The following is an 18,979-nucleotide window of genomic DNA, read 5'->3' as shown; positions in this document are numbered from 1 at the left end:
AAAGTCGCTCCATCCCCTGCATTGTGTCTCTTACACGACTTCCCAGACTTGAGTCGCGACTCCAAAAAGCTGGCGGGCCTCTGTATGTTACTCACTGTCCACTGCATCTTACTATACTGGCTCCGCCCTGGTCCACCCTCACACTCGCAATAGCTTAGGGCAGTCACCTGGGCATCTGACACAGAAGAGGTCTGGGCTAATCAACAGCCGACGCATTCCAGGCCCAGGAACATATGGCTGAGATTCTGCTCTTATATGGCCTCCATAGCTACAGACTCTGATGGTGCATCTCTTACTTCATCTTCTCCCACCTCCACCATGGCCTGAACTTTTGATTACCCAAATTGCTCCTGTGTTGTTGCGCCCCTCTGCTCATACCCGCAAAGCAATGTACAATGTTGAAATCGGACTGTATGCACTGCAATTGTCATGTATGCCCCTGTTGGGCTTCTGCCTCTTCTGTGTTGTCAAGCTAAATAAATAAAGTTTAATAAAATAAAAGGGGCCTATACTAAGAAACCTATTACCAAACCTTACAACTAATACAAAAAGGGTGTGGGATAGTTCTCAAGAAAAGAAAGAAGTACAATGTGGCAGTGGGAGCCCTGTTCACCCAGCCAGAGCCCACTCTGGTAATGACGGATTCCTCCCTCTCGGGCTGCGGGCTACCCTAGATGGCCATTTTATTCATGGCACATGGTCCAGAATGGAGGCCCTCCTGCATATCAATCTGCTGGATCCCAAAGTGGTAGGCCTGGCTTTTCTACTGGTCATCAGGGGCGACGCGGTTCTGGTCAGGACCGACAATTCCGCGACGATGTTCTACTTGAACAAGCAGGGCGTCACCCCCTCTCCCCTCCTGTGCATGGAGGCAGTGTCAATCTGGGAGAGACCCAGTTGGAGGGGACATGGATCTCTGCGGTCCATCTCCCGGGGGACAACAATGCGGAAGCCGAACATCTCCGCCGCCTGGGGCTAAACACCTACGAATGGGAATTACACATCAACTGTTTGTTGCCCCATTCCAGAAATGGAGGTTCCCAGATCTGGACTTATTTGCATCTCCTCTGAATTCCAAGTTCCCCCTCTTCGCTTCATGGGCGGGGTGGGGTCAGGGGTCTCTGGGCGACACGTTCCAACTCTGCTGGCAGTTGGTATCCGTTTCCTCCTCCTCCATTGCTCCAGCGGACCCTCTGCACATTTTGAGCATCAGTAGACTGCAGCCTCCTCCTAATCGCCCCCCCCCCACCCACTGGCTGTCGAGGGCTTGGTTCTTCAACCTGCTGCAGTTGCGCTCCCAGTGGCCTGTCCATTTCCCACACCCCTGCAGGGGCTTCATGACGCAGCAGGGCGTTGGGAGCACCCGGACCCAGCCAGCTGGCCCGCTTGGCCTGGCTCCTGATCAGCGGAGTCTGCGCCACTCCCAGTTTTCGTACGACAACTGGGAAATCATCCAGGAGGCCCTCCACATGTTCTCAGTACAAGAGTAGGTGGACCAAGTTCTGCCACTGGGCTCGACCCTCCTCACCTGCACCCTGGACGACGTACTGGCCTTTTCTACACATCTGGCTCGCTACGGAGACCAGGTTGATACCTGCCACACCTATTCGGTAGCCATTGGAGCCTACAAGAACTCCCCAGAGGGCATTATTTTGGTGGCCATCCCTGTGCTTAAGGCTCACCTCAAGGGGTTGTCCAGGCGGTTTCCTCTGGTTCATGGGCCACACCCAGTCTGGGACCTCCGCGTGGTTCTGGCGGCTTTACAGCGTAAATCTTTCAAGCCAATGGCCTTGGTCAACATCAGGCTGGTGACGCTCAAGGCAATACTGTTGGTAGCGCTCACTTCTGCATGCAGAGTCGGCAAGCTGCAAGCTCTGTCGTGCGAGCTCTTCACCACCTTCCACAATGACAAGGTAATCTTGGGCACTCATCCAAACTTCTTGGCCAAGGTGGTCTCCCCATTCCATTTGAACCAGAAAATCTGCTGGCCAGTGTTCTTTCCAAACCCGCCGTCGGTGCTGAAAGGGTATTGCATTCCTTAGACTTGGAGAGCGCTGAAGTTGTATCTCTCCCGGACGAGGTCTTTCCAGAAGTCTGAAGCATTGTTCGTCACCTTTGGGGGCTCGGCTACCGGCACCAAAGCGTCCAAAGATTCCATCGCCGGTTGGATGGTCCAGGCCATTTCTGAGGCATATGTGGCCATGGGTAAGACTGTTTCTGTGGGGGTTAATGCCCTTGCGGTCAGGGGGGACAAGGCTATGAGAGAGACACGCTTCCTTGGAAGTCATTGGCAAGTCGGCTACTTGATCCACTTTGTCTGCTTTCTGTAAGCACTATACCCTGGATACCAGTTTCAGGTGGGATGCAGCGTTCGGTCAGGCGGTTCTGGAGAACATTCTTGCTTCTTCTTAATCTTGAGGCAGGTTGTCACATCACAACCCGGTTGGCTTGATCGGTGGAATCACCCACAAGGATGGAGGAAAGGGGACAGGACATATGAGTAATTCAAGTTGCTCTACTTAGTGACTGGGTGTCAGGTTTCTTGGTATTGCGCGAAGGTAGCACGTACACCTGCCTCCCCGTTGGATCTTGGTGCCTGGATTGTACACAATCTCAGGCCTCTGTGACCCGCCGTGGAAAGAGGGTTAGGATCTGCTGGATTGGATAGGTAGGGGTGATTATGGAAACCGGATAGAGGATCAGGAAGAGGTAATGGATGGGTAAGGGGATTCAGGGAAAAGGTATGGCTTGTTGCCCCCCTACTGGGGTTCCTGAGATAACTGATGCTCCGCCCACCCACTCCTGCACACTGGCACACTATCCCCCCAAAGCCCTGCCTAGTCTGGCATTCTCCGGCCCTAGTAATTCTGCTTTGATACCTGGCACATTGTATTTTAGGATTCTCTGGTACGTTACTGGCATGCACTCACATTGTGCTGATTGTTTGAACTCACAACCGGCACACCTTAAACAAGTTCACTAGTACATTGCAATCATATACCCACTGGTTACATGCAATATGTTGGTTGTTGGAACTCACAACCAACACACATTAACTAAAGAAACAAGATGGCACTTAGTTTTGTGTCGTGCAACGGGGTACGTCTGCCATGAGCTGTGGTCCCAATGTTCAAGCCGGTTTGATCCAGCAGAGCGCCGCTACAAAGAAATCAAAAGCATGTGTGAGCTTGTGTTGCGGAACAGTATAACAGAACACTTGACAAGCTACCAAAACTGCCCACTGGCAGTCTACAGCATGCAAATGCAGTCGATTTGTGGTGCCGGTTCTCCGCCACTCATTCTACTGTGCATCAGAAGTTGCTATCAGCTGTGAGCACCTCTGTACTCCATACAGTTCCCAATGCCTTTAAGAGTTACATTGCCCAAACACTGCTTGCGTTCTATTCAGTTACTCCCCAAACACAATGCTCCTCCCGAGAGCGCTGCCTTGCCCGAACGCTGCTTGCGTTCTATCTAAATAAACACTCCGGAATTAACCAATAGTCAGACTTGTTAGATAAAAGCACTTATCTGTTGCTGAATGCAGGGCCTGTAGTATTCGCAGGCGGGGACTGGCCCTGCGGTTCGCAGCCTGCAGGAGCCCTCCGAACACATGTCCTCTCTCTCTCTCGTGTTCTCCAGCACAAACTGGTATCTTCGATTGGTTGGGCGTTGTCCTAGAGGATCCCGGAGGCTAGTGGTCATGCGAGCCTTCTGGGAAATGTACTGGTCCTTTTCATGCCCCAGAGCGTTCTTAGTCCACACACCAAGCCCTTTTCCTGCACATAAAACAAAGCAGTGTCTTGAAATAAATGTGTTTGGGTCTTTTAGACCTTTTGTTATGGCCACACTGCTGCACAACCCTGATATTGTCTGCTTGGCGCTTCCCACTCATGCTTGCCACCTGTGAGTCCCTGACAATGGGGTACTCATAGTCCTTGTCATTGCCGATCCATGCTTCAATGAACAAGAGCATAAATGAGAAATGCAACCAAGGAGCATCGCCCGTACCACAGGATGCGCTTAGTTTGTCTTTTCTTTCCTTGGTGGAGGGCACTTGTCAAGTTATTTTACTGGGTCTTCTTAAAGCATGGCATTTTACATTTGCATGACCTCTTTGCCCTATGGGTACTGCAATTAAAAAGGTTGGGTTTTGGGTGAATTATCGAGCGTATAAGAGGTTGCTGTTGGGTCCTCTGCTTGAAGCAGGCCAGGTTTTGTCATTGCCTTTGTGCTAGTGTGTGCGGTATTTGCGTGTAGTATGTGTTAGGTTTTTGCTGGGTGTTGATGTTGAGCAAGCTGTAATACGTTGTCTGCAGGCATTCTGAGGTGGCAACAGTTGTGGATTGTAATGAGTGCTTAATTTGTGTGAGACAAGTGGGAGGGTGCTATTGTAGAGTTGTTTGCGCGTTCGTTAGGTTGGAGAGTTTATACTTTGCAAATGGGCATTAACATAAGATTGCATTCAGATGCACCTGTCAGCACGGTAATGCTTTAGTTGCCATGTGCACGGTAGCAATGTAGTGTATGGTTGGCTAATTCAGTTGCTGGCATATAGTGCATCTCCATCGGGCCACATTGTTTCATCACCCCATAAAAAGCTAAGTGGTCCTGAGGTTGAAATATCTGTGAGCTGTCGATGCTCAGTGGAGAGGCTCCATGAAAAATTGGAAGTTGCGGTCTTGAATTTGCACCCTGTCATAAGGTGACATTGCCTAACATTGCATGATCATTCATAACAAGGTACACTAAGGCCAAACAGGACACAAAATGACATCCCCTTCACACTCACTTGCTCCGCACACCAGATAGCTCCAATGTTTACACTCGGTTTAATACTCTCGCTAATCTTTTTCTTTCTCGCTCGCTCTCATATATAGATCCATTGTACATAGACAGGCAGTGTGCTGGAGCAATGTTGCCGCTGTAATGTATATGGACACAACAGGCAGTGTTCTGTAGAGACTCCAAGCAATGTGCAAAAGACTTAGCACTGCTTACCAAACACACAGAGACCCTGGAAAATGCACAGAAGAAACATCACTGCTGTAGGACGCTGCAAAGACATATGTAAGGTGTATCAGACCTTATTTGCAATGGAAGGTAACTGCATGTACCCACATCCATCTATAGTAAGCACCTGTAAGGAAAAGGAAAACTGGTCATACACCTTACCGCGCAAAAAGCGCCTATTGGGAAATCCGGGGAGAGAATGGAGAAACACCCAACAATGCTGGGGCTTCTTGCTTTGAAAGAAGTGACTCCACTGGGAGCGAGATAATGGGGACAGCTCCCAGAATCCCTACTGCCTGTAAAGAAAACCCAGTGTCCTTTGTACATGGACAAGTGAAACAGTCATGTTCTCTAGCACTGAAATAATGTCAATGCAGACAAATGGATTTATCACCCTTGGGACAAGGTGCCTTGCCTTTTTAATTATAAATTTAAATATTAAATACATAAATAGCATAAACATATAATTAACCTTCTGAAAAATGGTTTGACCAAAGTACATATCACATATCAAGACCAGGCGTAAACACACCCTGTTGAAATCCAACCAATATAACTCTGGATCAGTGTAAAACGTTCTCTGTATATAAATATAAAATAATTAAATATAACAGCACCTATTGACAATGCGGATGAAACAATGGATGCAAAAATAGAATAAATCACCTTTTTATGTAATGCATAGTTGGACATCACTATAAGGCATGGTACCGCCTCTGAAACATATAAAGTACCAGATCATGGCATAAGACATCACATTTCATCAAATAATAGTACAGTATTGGCTCTGAGGCACACCTATGCTGGTATATATAATACAATGTCCCCATTTTATATAAGCCTATACTTAATCATGAGAGGGGGTAGGGGGGGAACAATGTGAAAACACTTCAGCAGCAGCAGTCCTGTGGAAATGATCAATGACTCACTGGTACCTGCAGTCTACCACAAACAAACCATTGTCACAAGCTAACACCCCCAGGGAAAGAAACTAAAATACATGCAGACATGAAACAGGAGGAAAGGAAAACAAACACAAGCAGTAGACAAATGCAATAGGCTCTCCCAGGCCCCACCTGACCCCATAAGGAAAGCCTGAGTCAACATATGCATAGAAAGTATGAAATCCCCACAGATTGTGTTGCAGATGGTGATTCTGTGCACATGTTGAAGCAGTGCTTTCTTTCATCCCTTAGTGCAGTAGCTGCACTAACATTCTCCAGAATCCCTAAATGTGAACATAGAGCAGCCCAATGTTTACTGAGGGCTGATGCCCCTTTTCACTTAGCTGCACTGTGTTGCACCAAACTGTTTGCCATACTGGAGATAAAGGGCTAATGTGGGTTCAATCGTAGGGTGAAAGGTAGCCGTTTACAGCCTTCCCATTGATATACAGGATCTTTTCATTAACATCTTTTTCCTAATTCTTGACGTGAGATGCTGATCAGGTAGGTGCCCCCTGACCGCGCCATCTTGTGGCCTCCAAAATCGTTTTTGCACCTGTGCTTAAAAGCACGGTGAGCGCATTCGGCGTGTTGTCCCTCTCCCCTTCCCAACCCGCCTCCTGAACCTCCCACTACACGCCTCCCTCAACGCCCCCCCCCGCCCTGATTGGTGCACCACTCCCTCATCAAGGACACCGCAGAGCAGCCTCCTGCCCGTGCAGCCCCTTCGGCTAAGGGCCCCAAGGCCAAGGGCGGCTCCTACAATGGCGGCTCCAAGACATGCCTGCAGGTGTCAGCAGGGGAAGCCAATGAAGCCAGCAGGCAACAGACACAAACTAAAACTGTAATTGTGGCTTGGGTAGGGTGTAGAGCAATTACTCTACTCCAGAAATCCCCCGCCACTCTACCTTACCTCTCCCTAAAGTACACCGCCATAGGCTTACACCATGCACATTTAGAGAGATGTATGACCTCCGACCTAAATCTACGCATGACTGGACTGTAAATGTTGTTTTGCATTACTTACAACCATAATTCCCAATGTTAGCAAATACCACACTTAATTCTTAACCTCAGCCTGCATCACATAGAGATAGAAAAAGTGAATGTTAGCATGTGCCACACCTAGATGGAACTTGAATGTTACCATGTGCCACACTTAGAATGGAGAACATCATCCTGCCCTACATCGAGATAACTATTGGGAAGATTAGCAAGTGCCACACTTGAACGGAATATGTAGATTATCAAGTACTACACTTAGACAGAACTGTGAATGTTAGCATGTTAAATTTCATACAACCCACTAACCAATATAAGCTCAATATCTCTGCATAGGTATCTTTCTAAAAAAACTCACACAACCACATCTCGCACAAGCCGCACACACTTCACCACACTGCAACAACACATAAGCCGCACCTACAGCACACGCGGACTGACTCTGATACTCGCACCAAAGCTCAGCACCCGGTGTGTACCGAGTTGAAGCTGCCAACAGTACACCACTCCTCTCACTATCCTACTCCCTCTTCACCTTGCTAACCCATCCCACCTTCTCGTTTGCAGATCTGCCAGAGCGCCTCGGGACCAATTCCGCTGGTGACGGTGTGCTATATAAGTACCTTTAACATAAAGTTTGTATCACATTGTAGTGCCCTTTTGAGGTCACTGGGGGTCTTAAATGGCTATGATGTTAGTATAAGTGTAAATGACATAGTTTCACTTCTAAAAGCCATTGGTGATGGCCAGTTTATTATTTTATGTGAGTCTGCCAGCCCCCCTCTGAGGAAACAGTTATGTAGCATTGCTCATGAAGAGAGCCTATAATTATGTGCATGGGGAGAGAAAAGTTAAACATCACCTTGCTTACCCTCACCTGGGAAGTAGAACCCTCAACGTGACAGCTTATTGATTGATTGATTGTTTTTTTGTATAGCGCCTATACACAATGTGTTTCAAAGCGCTTCAAGGAGGGTGGGAACATGGGAGAATACAATTACATTCAAACAGGTCCTTGAAACAGGTCAGAATGTGACAAATAACTATCAAATCATAACAGATAGTACAAGTGCATGGAACAATAAGGGAGAGGTGGGGGGGGGTGGGGAAAGAGACAAAACTATACTATGCCCGATGCAGTGCAAGAGTGACAAGAGGAGGGGGGGAAGGGAGGTAAGGGGGGAAATGGAAAGCGGTAAGGAGAGAAACAAAACAAGTGACTATCTACAAGATAGTGCAGGGGAGGGAGTGGGAGGAGAAGACAAGAAGGGAAAAAGGGGGGGACGAACAAGCTGTTATCAGTGACCCAGGGACCGATGATAAGAGTAAGTGCTAAGATAAATAGGATTGGAGACACTGGCGGGGGCAGGGGCGACAGGAAGACACTGGCAGGGGTCAGGGGGAACAAGGAAGACACTGGTGGGGGGCAGGGGGACTGGAAGACACTGGCGGGGGCCGGGGGGATAGGAAGACACTGGCAGGGGGCAAGGAGACACTGGCGGGGGCAGTAGGTCAAGGCGACACTGGCGGGGGGCAGGGGGGACACTGGCAGTGGGCAGGGGGGACAGGAAGACACTGGTGGGGGGCAGGGGGACAAGGAGACACTGGCAGGGGCAGGGGGACAAGGCGACACTGACGGGGGCAGGGAGGACAAGGCAACACTGGCAGGGGGCAGGGGGGACAGGAAGACACTGGTGGGGGGCAGAGGAGGCAAGGTGACACTGGCAGGGGGCAGGGTGGACAGGAAGACACTGACAGGGGACAAGGAGACACTGGCGAAGGCAGGGGACAGGAAGACACTGGCAGGGGGCAGGGGGACAAGGAGACACTGGCGGGGGCAGGGGGACAAGGCGACACTGGCGGGGGCACAGGGGACAAGGCGACACTGGTGGGGGGACAAGGAGACACTGGCATGGGCAGGGGGACAGGAAGACACTGGCAGGGGGCAGGGTGGACAAGGAGACACTGGCGGGGGTGGGGGGGGACAAGGAGACTCTGGCGGGGGCAGGGGAGACAATGCAGACACTGGCGTTGGGACAAGGAGACACTGGCGGGGGGCAGGGGGGACAAGGAGACACTGGCAGGGGGCAGGGGGGACAGGGAGACACTAGCAGGGGGCACAGGGAGACACTGGCAGGGGGAAGGTAGGACAGGGAGACACTGGCAGGGGGTAGGGGGGACAAGGCAACACTGGCGGGGGCAGGAAGACACTGGCGGGGGGACAAGGAGATAGGGGCAGGGACAGCATAGCAAGTAACAGCTAACCAACACTATACGAAATGGACTAAGCGGTCTTTCACTACACCATTTTGTCCATGAGCAAAATTGTAAAGCCAGTAATGGGGAGAGGAAAGTTAAACATCACCTTGCTTACCCTCACCTGGGAAGAAGAACCCTCAACCTGACAGCATAGCAAGGAACAGCTAACCAACACTATACGAAATGGACTAAGCAGTCTTTCACTACACCATTTTGGCAATGAGCAAAATTGTAAAGCCCGTAACAACAACAGCTAAGTACCGTATGAATGTGTGGCCTGCATGTTTTCACCGATTTTCCTGGTGAGACTCCACAGCAAAGAAAACTCCACAACAAACCAATCCTTGTTGAGTTGCATTATCTTGTTTTGTGCTGAGTAACCTGAAACGGACAACATGCGCTTGCGCTTAACAGCTCCCCCTCCCCAGTTCATTTTAGCCAAACAGCCTTGAACCTGTTTCGCAACATGGAATACGCTTTATTTCATAAGTTTTGCGGTCCTCAGCCACTTTACTTTTCTTTTGCAAGAACAGGTGTCGATGCCAAACCAGAACGGGACTCGAGTTTAGAAGCACCCGAATGCTCTGCATAACCACTCTCCCACCCTCAGGTGCTCCTTTTCCTACTTGTCAGCTGAAGGGGAAAAGGGAGGGGAGCAAACGGCGTCGCCTCTGCAGAGTGTAAACATAGGTGGTGAACCAGCATCCTCCGGCTATCTGCCAGTTCGCTTCCCCTCGGATTTGCCTCCCTCTCACTCTGCATCTCCCTGGGAGGGAGGGAGATCTCTTTACAGGCCCGTGTAACGTCAGAAAATGTGCTATCCTGGGCGAAATTGGCCGTCGAAAAATGCTTTCCTGACAGTCGTGACTGCGCATGCGCACCAACACAGGGCATGCGCAGTAGCACCCTAGGCATTTTTCGACGATAAGCAGATTTCGACGTTACACCGGACCCATGGCGTGCTGCACCTTCACTCCCCCAGGTGGGAGATTTCTGTTGAATTGTGGCTGTGCCGCTCATATCACATATCATACCTTCCCACTGCAGTGGATGCGGCTTCAAACGTCTTTTCATTTCAGAGCTCCGATGCGGAGCGCATTTCATCTCCGCCACCCGCCTGGGATTTCCATGAGGGCTCCGGTGGGCACTCACTTGCAGGATGCTAGAGCAAACAAATAACCTGTCGGCAAAACACTCTGGGGGCTGCGGTCCGACCCTCACCCTGGCTGCACAAGCACCCTCCTCACAGAGTGCCGCGGCCTGGGAGGGTCCACCTGCAGAGCACTGGGCATCCTCTCCTCCTTTTTTATTTTTTACGGCAGTGGACGCCGTGTCCACTTTCATCTCCGGGGCGTGGGGGGCAAAGGGCAGGGTGGGACACACTGCTGGAATCTCGGACAGGTTTGCACTTCGGTGTGGCAGCAACGGCAGCGTGCCAATGCTCCATGTTCCTATTTTGGGAACTTGGCAAAGCAGACAACTGGGCGGCCACACCACGTCACAGGGGTCTTCCTCTTCGTCACCATTGTTGTGGGGGCCTGTCATTGGCATTGAGCCGGCCCCATTGGTGCTATGAACATCAGCACCTTAGTTGGAGGCCTGGTCCCAGGGGGTTTTGCCAGGGAACACCTGGTCTTATGTGGGGGCAGGGCGGACCATACAGAACCCGTGTGGACCCTGGCCACCATACTGACAAGAGGGTACCATGACCTGTGCTCACACGGTGTGGGCCTGCAGGCCTAAATGGGACACAGACTCAGTCATTCCATTCTTGGAGTCTGCAGCCGTTCTGTTCTCACATGCCTGCAGTTGCTCCTTTTGTTAGCTCGGGCCATGACACAGTCATGGCCCATCTTAAAAGGACAACACACTTGGGAAGGCCACACATAACACTGCCCATCTTAAAAGGGCAATATACTTGGGAGGGTCCCACACTATGCCGGCTAAGACTTATTACAGGAGAGTATTGTCACAGCACAAAGCCAAGAAACTGTCATTGTATAAATATTGCCACAGTACTTTAATGATATTTGTCACGTTGCTATGAGGCCTGTTAGCCTCGTGGTGCGGGCGGGCAGAAGGGAAGTAATGGGGACTGAAAGGAAGTCGTTCGAACTATGCAAAAAAACGATGTGTGAAGACGTACGGCTTTGGTCTCCCTTTATTGCAGGCCCAACCCGGTGTAGGCGGCACACCGGCGACAGATTTGTGCCACGCCTTCCCGTGTTTCCTCCAGGACAGAGGTGAAACCTCAAGGGTGAGGAGCGACAGGCGAGGGCCGCATCCGCCCTTATGACACGCCCAGGCCAGCGGCAGTGAGTAGTTTTTACACGAATCGGCCCGCTCAATGAACTCTGGGCACTGTCCCCACCCCGTACACGCAGTGCTGCCTGCGCAACAGGAAAGGCCCGGACCAGAGGCGGTGAGTACAGCCCCATAAAGACTTGCCCGCCCTGATATGATATCATTGTTTATTTATAAGGCGCTTAATACCCAGAGGTTTCTAAGAGCGGACCCGGGGATCGAACCTGTATTGCTCTGTGTCGTCTTGCTTCCAAGGCGAGCACGTTACCTCTGAGCTATCCACACTGGACATAAAGGGTGATAGTGCAACACCAGCAGGGACCAAGTGGGAGAGTGCCCCAGACCCAAGTTGACGGTGCCTCTGCCAGGCACCGAGCGAAGTATCCAGATCCTGACAGCGTTAACCAGTCACATTCCCACACCCTGTATTGGGTCTGATACCTACCAGTATACAGGTTTTTGCAGCCATGACATCAGACGCCATGCCAGCAACGATGTCTGCGCGCCCTTCAGAAACATTCTGTATGGCGCAGGACGACACCATCCCGTGGCAGGTCCCGGTGGCTTTTGACCTAACTGACACCAGTAACTTAGGCCCAAGGTGGGCCCAATGGGCGAAGGACTTCAAAGTCTACATAGGGGCCATGGGGTATGTTGATGATGAGAGGAAAAATAACTTGTTTACCCTGGCCCTAGGTGCAGCATTAGAGTCATCCAATACAAACCGATAGACAAAGAGAAGGTGACATTCCAAGAAATCCATGAGGCCCTAGCCACATACTTTGATCCGCACACGAATGTCGACTACGAACTACACATATTCAACAGCACTATCCAGGAACCGGGGGAGACCCTTAATAATTTCGTCATGCGGCTAAGCATCCACATGAAACACTGCGCCTTCCACCGATACTCCAACGATGAGGCGTTGCAAGAAGTTACTACAGAAACAACGATCACTGGCCGAAATCTTGGCTATGGCGGATCTGACTCATCTCTCTACAAGTCCAAAACATGGGAAAGATAAAAATTCTGAACTCAACCAAAGACCGCAAGTCGGTCCAAAAACTGTCACCCACACAAGGAGAGAGCCAGGAAACCCAGCATGACATGATGTTGTTGCGGATCCGAATAACCACATGAGGGTAAATGCCCTGCTCTGGGGCAGAAATGTGCAGCCTGCGGGGGAGAGGACCACTTGTGTGCAGTGTGCAAAAATGCTCCTCAAACAGTGCCACAAAATTCCTCGCCGCCAGGGAGCAGGTGAAACAAGAAATACCCTAGGGAGGAACGAAGAACCCGAGACGTCACAAATAAAGAGAAGGTGATCATGACAAACACTATGGCCCTCATTACGACCCTGGCGGAAAGCAACTGACCTGACCGCCATAGCGTAAATAGCGTTTCCGCCATTGCACGACGGAGTAAAGTGCGGCTAATTCTGACCCATCGGGCACGAGCACTACGCCATGGCGGAAGTGCAAAGTCCGCGATGGCGGAAATGTCCCCAAAACGCCCCTCACCGCCGTCGTACGGCGACCTAGGTGCAATTCCGCCACCGATCATAGCGGTCACCGTAATGAGCGGCAATCGGAAAATACGGTGACCGTAAATATACGGAAACGGAAGCAAAAACATGGTCCCGGAACGGGAAACAGCACGCCGTACACCTATAAAATCAGAATTTCCACACAACCATTAAAAATACTACCCTGAGACACATCCCAACCCGTCATCCACCCTAGTGAAACCAAAAACAATGGGAAAAGTAGCGAAAAAAGCGTGCGACCGCAAGCGGCAGGTCCACTTCTCCCGTGAGGAACTCACGGTGCTCACAGAGACCCTCCAGAATGCTGCCGTCGTCTTCTCGACGCAAATGACCAGGACGGCACTTGCGAACAAGAAGGCCATATGGGCCCTGGTGGCACAGCGGGTAAGTGCGGTGGGGACCGCACCCCGCAACCCACAGCAATGTCGAAAGCGATGGGACGACTTGCGGATACGCGTACGGAGCATACTATCCGCCAACCGTAACATTGCCACAGCTACCGGGGGAGGATCGGAATCACCCATCAAGTTGACCCCCTGGGAAGAAATCTGTGCCTCCACCATTGGAATGGAGACCATAGAGGGAGTCGGAGGGATGGAGAAAGGAGTGCAGACATCCGAAGAATCAGGTAGGTGTCCCAAATAAAACAATGCTAAAACCACAATGTCCAATCATGTGAAGTACCATGTGTCCACATAGTGCAACAGAAACACATGTCCAGGAGAACGTCCACATACATTGGCCTGATAGCGCACATTAAAAGTCACATTAAATAAATAAATAATTAAAATTCCTAAAAACACCCTCTACACGTGCAGCAGGCACCCCCTAACTGCAGGCTGCAAAACAACTGCATCCTCAATCCACACAAAAATGAAAACACCTCCAAGGCCCTGACCCAAATCACCCTCAGGTACCACCCCAATGCATGTGATACATTGCCATTCCAATTTCCACAGACCCATTAATAAAGCTCGCCCTCCTTTACTCCACCACAGGGTCCGATTCAAACGACGAGCTCCAGGACACCCCTACCAGCACACCTGCAAAGAGGGCCAAGACCAACGGCCAAAGACCCTCCACCTCAGCTGCACGGATCAAGACACGGCAGCAGCACAAATCAAGTGGCAGCACACAGGAGGGGACTTCAACAGGCACCCCAGCACCCAGCATGGCCACAACAGCACCACCACAGGCCCCCCCAATGGATGCCACAGAAGGCACTGCTTCTGGTGGCAGCAGCACCATAGGTGACACTGCATTAATGGCAGCATGCTCCGACACAGAAAACGGTGATGTCGATGTAGGATCCATCCATGACCTGTCTCAATCCCCCTGTTTGTTTCATCCCGTACACCATGAGGATACCACGCAGGGGCACCCACAAGACGACGACTGGCCATCCCCCACAAGCCCTGTGTCAAGGCAACATGAGGTGATCAGCCCCTCTGTGACACCACCGCAAATGTCCATGGCCCAGCAGAGGCAACAGTCCCTCGACCAGGTGATCGTGCAACAGCAGCAACTGGCCACGCTCCTCAAGGACCATGCTGATGAATGTGGGGGTACTAAGGCAGCCATAGAAACATGTACAGAGACACTAAGGGCACAAATGGAGAGAAGCACCGAGAGCCTGAGAGTACAAATGGAGAGAAGCACCGAGAGCCTGAGAGTACAAATGGAGAGAAGCACCGAGAGCCTGAGGGGGGAACTGCATGCGACGTCCAAAGACGTATGTGCTGAACTTGCCGCTGTGCGCCGTGTGCTCACTGAGCTCTCACAAACCCTTAGGGACATGCATGGACGTGAGCAGGCAGAGACATCATCCGTTGCAAGTTCCGTCCAGGGCAACCCCCAACGTAGATCTGGGAGGAACCTACGCTCCACAGGCAGGGGTGCCCCTGATACCCGGAGAGGGGGCTTGCAATAGCGTCTGCCCACTGACAATGAGCATCTTTGGACACTGGTGTTCGGGGGGGAGGTAGGAGGGTGGAGGGGGTGTGTTGGGCTTACTTGGGTGGCGGGTCGATGGGGTGTGTAACATAATTTCACATATGCGATAAACATTTCACTATCATCCAATGAGATGTGTGGACATTGAACTTTGTGTACGAGGCCATTATAGGCGTACAGTCCATATTGTGCATGTTCCAGACACACACAGTGCCACAAGTCCCGTGTCCATGTATCAGCCACCAGGCGTGAGTGCTAGAAGCATGAATCTATGATAATCTGACGAATTTCACGGCCCTCCTGTGCCTCGCGGACTCCTTGAGGTGCTGCCACATCCCCACCCTCATCATGACCATATTCAGGTGCTTGCAGTTCTGCGTCAGAGGGCATGGGCACATTTCTACGTACGCACATGTTGTGTAGCATGACACATGCCATGACCATCTTTGCAACCTTCTCATGGCGGTACAGGAGTGCCCCGCCAGACCTGCTGAGGCAGCGGAAACGACCCTTCAGTAGGCCGAATGCCTGTTCTATGACTACACGGGTACGTGAGTGGGCATGGTTGTAGTCCTCCTCATGCTGGTTCTGTGGGTTCCGGAGTGGTGTAAGGAGCCATCTCTTCAGTGGATACCCGGCATCACCTGTATGTGGACAATAAAGGATGTTTGAGGAATGCCATTGCTACGTAAGCACCCCCCCCCCTTCCTGCCAGGTCATTGCCGCATCACATACCCCACATTATCATGCATGAAATGAGACTCACTGAGTAGCCAGGATCTGTTCCCTGCGTGTCGCTCCATGTAGCGTGGTATTGTAGAGTTCCGTAAGACCATGGAATCATGGGTTGATCCAGGAAATCGGGCACAACAATGTGTAATGATCCTGTTGGAGTCACACACCATTTGTACATTAAGAGAATGATATTGTTTTCGGTTGCGGTACTGGGCCTCCATCGCATGTGGGACAACCAATTCCACATGGGTGCAGTCGATGGCACCAATGCAACCCGGTATGCCGCCAAGTGCATGGAATCCCACTTTTGTGTTTGTAATCTCCTGCTCCGAGCGTGGTAAAGAGATGTAGTCGTCTGCGTGCTTCAGGAGGGCATCGAGCACTTGCAATAGTGTCCGTGACAACAGTGGCTGTGAAATGCCATGCAACTGTCCGACTGTGTGCTGGTAGGAGCCTGTGGCCAGGAAGTGGAGTACAGACACCACCTTCAGTAGGGGTGGGATGGCGGTTGGGCTATCTATCATGCTGACAAGGTCAGCGTGTGTCATGTCCACAATGGCGGTTATGGTGTCCCGGTCCAAACGGTAGAGGGTGTGGATCTGCTCATCAGTGAGGTTGAACGGATGTGCTCGGAGGCGTGGGATTGCGGGCTGCCTGCGTGGTGGTAGTGGCTGTGCTGGTGGGCCTTGCTGGCCCTGCCTTGCCCTCCTCCTCCTCTTGCGTCTCCTCTGTGCGGCCGGTTGTTGTAGTAGTCGGTGTTCGTCTTCTTCTTGAAGTTGGAGTACTTGCAGTGCTATCAGGTCCCCCAGGGCCAACATCGCTAGTCCTGCCGGTAGCATTTTGGAGTGGGTGTGGTTGTGGGAGGGGGTTGGGTGTGCAATTTATGTGTTTTCAAGCTGTATAGCCTCCACCTGTGGTGATTCATTCCACCTGTGCAAGCTGCAATCCCCTTTGGGCGAGCACGTCCCGCATACAACGCTGCAATTCGACGCATGGCATCTTGCTATTACAATCATGTATTTCATCCCGATGGAAGTGAGATATTGGTTCATATGTTCATTATGCTATGGTCCCATTGTTTCACATACTATTTTTGCAGTCGCGAACAAACTTGTGAAGGGTCAGTGGAATGTAGTACTCGATTAACGGTGGACCCTCATGCAGCACTGTACCGCGGTTCACCGACGGGCGGGGCGTCCCATTTGTGAGTGAAGCCAGTTGCCATTTTCACACACTGCCGCACTACATGGATGAATTTGTGATTTCATGCGGTCACAGATGCATTTTCGACGTGATGTTGCAAATGAGGAATTCGAAGGACAGCGCTTTCGGTTTCCAGCTAGCGGCGAGGAGACACCCACAGGTCTGACTGCAGATATAAAGTTCTATTGTTTAATGTTCTTGGGACAGGGGCCATGGCGAGAATGCAATGATTGATATGAATAGTATGGGATGCGCAATAGCGTAGTGGAGGATAAGGCAGGACGTTCCCAAATACATGTTACTTCACAACACTAGAATTCCGGCCTGGAGCACAGAGGATTTTGCAGACTGCATTACGCACAGACTCAATGGAAGTTTCACATGTTATGTGAGTAAATAATGAGGCGTTTTCATACAGGGATGAGGGAATGATGTATGGATGCATGGACAGATGATTTAATAGAGAGTCTGCCATGTACATGGCTTTTTGGAATCTATCCACTTCCCCTGCGCTATGTGATGCAGGGCTGCCATAGTGGGACCATCGTCTATCTGCCCTTGTTGAACCCTCCCTGTCTCGACGCGCCTTCGGACACTTGTGTCTATGCACGTTACTAATCCCATCTAATGGATTCTGTTTTAACAGACGCATGCACACAAACACTCGTTTGTAATAGTGTTTTCACCTCGATTTATATAGTTATGATTCGCAAGTGATTTTTGTGTGCGATTGATCCTTTTGAGTGGGCTAGCATGCATATGGCTGTGGATTTAGTGTGATCATTGAAGTGAGTAATTCAAATGGAGTTCTGATGCCCATACTATTCTTTTTCATTTCATTTGGGTGACAGGTATCTCCTCCCCTTTTGCCGCTGCCATCTGTATGCCACTCCTGCAGATGGCTTTTACTCCCGACACCTGCTGCTTCGTGTTAATCAGTGGAGCACCATTACGATCTTGTGGGACGATCGCCAATGGCCCACATGCCCTTACGCAGTACTAGTGGCTAGGAGCAACATTTCGACCTTTCAGCTGGACTAGTGCCTACCTAATGGGACGGCCCTGCGGTTCTAGGCGCTTCCATGTTGCCTTTTTGAACGTGAATGTAGCCCCTGTGTACCATGAAGGAACAGGGCGTCACACAAGAAGAAGCTGGTCATTTATTGCGGATGCAGCCCACAATAATGAAATATATTTTGGAGTTCATGACCTAATGGCTGTATGGGCCTGGTGATTTTGTTGTGCATTAAATTTTGATTGTGATATTGACCGTGTAGCGTTATTCTTTGCAAGTAATGTAGCATATTCCTATTTGTGGAGCGATGTATTGTGAGAAGATCTGCTTTGGGTTCCGGCTTCTGAGTATAGTTGCGTGGTACTGTACTGGGCGCGTTTGCCTACGAAGCCCAGTGAGGTCAGGGATAGGGCCTGCCATTATGACTATTTTAATGATGTCATGCTCATGGGAGGGGGATTAGCTTTTGTGTAACAGATGCCGGTCAGCCAGGTGGATTGGTGGAATGATGTGATTATCAGAAAATGGCTGGTCACAGGTGCCTGTGTTTGCGTGCGTTTCTAGGAGGGAGACTGAGGTCATGTCCATTGGAATAGCTTCTGTATTCGTGCCATCTGTGCCCTGCAGCTCCCATTGGCCCCTCTTGAGATGAGCCTGGCTGCTCAGTCACTCTGCCAACTTGTGTGGTACATGCTTATGCTGATGGTTGGTTTGTTTACTGGCAGGAGTACAGGGCTGGTGCAGTCTCACTCAGGATACTGCTTTGAATGTTGCCTTACACTGGTGTCAAGCGATGGGGGGCCTGTTTTTGTTTGTCTCAGTTTTCAGTTCATGTTGCTGTACTTGAAGCTTCACATGCCTGTGCTGCATCAGTACGGCAATGGTGCCATGGCTAATATGGATGGCCACTCACATGGCACTTGGAGCCCCTACATTCATTTGTTCGTTGGCATGCATGGGTGACTTGTACATTTCACTGGTTGCATTGTGTGACTTCATTAA

The sequence above is a fragment of the Ambystoma mexicanum genome, chromosome 6q (genome assembly GCF_040938575.1).
Source record: "Ambystoma mexicanum isolate Mex_15411 chromosome 6q, UKY_AmexF1_1, whole genome shotgun sequence".
NCBI classification, from domain to species: domain Eukaryota; kingdom Metazoa; phylum Chordata; class Amphibia; order Caudata; family Ambystomatidae; genus Ambystoma; species Ambystoma mexicanum.
The sequence above is the reverse complement of the archived record's forward strand: the minus strand, read 5'-3'. Positions refer to the sequence as shown.